Source organism: Dasypus novemcinctus, chromosome 5 (assembly GCF_030445035.2).
Source record: "Dasypus novemcinctus isolate mDasNov1 chromosome 5, mDasNov1.1.hap2, whole genome shotgun sequence".
NCBI classification, from domain to species: Eukaryota; Metazoa; Chordata; class Mammalia; order Cingulata; family Dasypodidae; genus Dasypus; species Dasypus novemcinctus.
The window spans coordinates 159,812,419-159,814,010 of NC_080677.1; the positions used below are offsets into that span (position 1 = coordinate 159,812,419).

General features: G+C 55.4%; 1 pseudogene; it reads right to left on the reverse strand.

Annotated features, from left to right (window-relative positions):
- Window positions 1-592: 592 nt before the first annotated feature.
- LOC101413554 (E3 ubiquitin-protein ligase PPP1R11 pseudogene) lies at window positions 593-1,156 on the reverse strand (annotated as a pseudogene).
- Between the last annotated feature and the right edge of the window lie 436 nt (window positions 1,157-1,592).

The window sequence follows — 1,592 nt, forward strand, 5'->3', positions numbered from 1 at the left end:
CTAGAGCACACAGCACCGTGCGGAGAGGACAGGACCATTTCCTGCCCCACTTCCCTCAGAGGGGAGGATGACAGAGACTCCAAATTCAAGGGGAGTGGGCAGGGAGGGAAGGGCTGGAGGCCTTGAGGTCTCCCACAGGACGGAGAATCAGGGTTGTTAAAAATAAAAATAAAACATCAGTGGAAGAGCGCGAAGCCAGATGAAGGAGCGCAGCTGGGCGAGGTTGCCTGGACTCTGATGGGCCCTGGCAGTGGACGCTGGGGCCGCTGGAAACCCGGTCAAGTGCTTGGGACTGAGGCAGCGAGCGCAGGGGCTCAGATAACTGGATCCCAGGTTTGGCAGTGAGAACAGAGGGAGGGGACTGGGATCAAGACACCTAGATCCCTGGAGAGGGGAGGAAAACAGGGCTGAGGGCACGGAAGCCTGGCTTCCGGAGTAGCAGCAAGGAAGGATTCCAGGGTCTCTGAGGGCTGCTCCGTCTTCTCTCTACCAGGCAGAGGAGAGGGAAAGAGGGGCTGGAGAAGGGATCAAACCCTGGGTTCAATCCCCAAGTAGCCACATGGGAACATTCAGGGCCAGACAGACACAGGAGTGGAGGGGGAGAGGCATTTAGTGCTGCATTGGTCCCGGCGGCGGCTGGGACGGGTCAGGGGGCTGGGGAGGGGAGGTGGGGGTCGATCCCAAGGACGCATGACGCTGCCCTTTGCAGTGGCCCCGGACACAGTGTGTGTGGCCGCAGCCCTCCTCTTCGTCCTCGTCACTCTCGGTGGAGCTCTCGCCAAAGGCCCGAGGTTTCTCATAAATACAGCAGCATTTTGATGAGCGGCGCCCCATGTGCTCGTTATCCACAGTGTCACTCGACCATTCCACCTTTTTCTCCGGCTTCCGCTTCCTAAGTTTGATGGTTAGGCTCCGGTTCTCGGTTCTCGGGCTCAGTTGTCACGGTAACCGTAGTCTCGGTGACGGTCTCGCTCAGCCCAGCCCCTGCCTCAGCCATGGCTAAGGCTGAGAGGGAGGAAGGGAGGAAGCGGGACGAGACACCCTGCCCTCTTTCTGCGTCTCTGGGGTCTAAGAGAATCGGAATCGGATTCAGAATAGTAGCCAGAATCCTCCGCCTTCTTTCTCCCCTCCTCCTGGACCTCCGCTTCCCCACCCCGGCCAAGAATGTGGATCTTGATCACCAGTTTGTCTGTGAAGGCACTATAGCCTTTGGCTTGCTGCAAGGAAACCACTTACATGAAGGTCTTCTGGGGGTGGAGCAGGACCTGTTTGGGCCATGTAGAACCAGTATGTAGGGAGGTGATGACCACTGCTGCTCTTCAAGTAGGTTGCAGCAAGTTGCTAAATTAAATATTTTGAAGTTCACCTTCATAACTTTAAAAACTGTTTGGAGTCCTATGAGGACAAGAGAAACCTGAGGCTTTGGTTTGTTTATCTTTCATTTCTTTAAGACATGGTGTTGCCAATTAAAGCATTCCGTTGAACAGGCATGGGACTGCAGAGTGCATACAGGCATTAGGATAGTGGAGACTACATCTCATCTCACCAGGTGGTTGAAAAGTGTCTGAGCAAGCAGGTGCAGAACTGTCCTA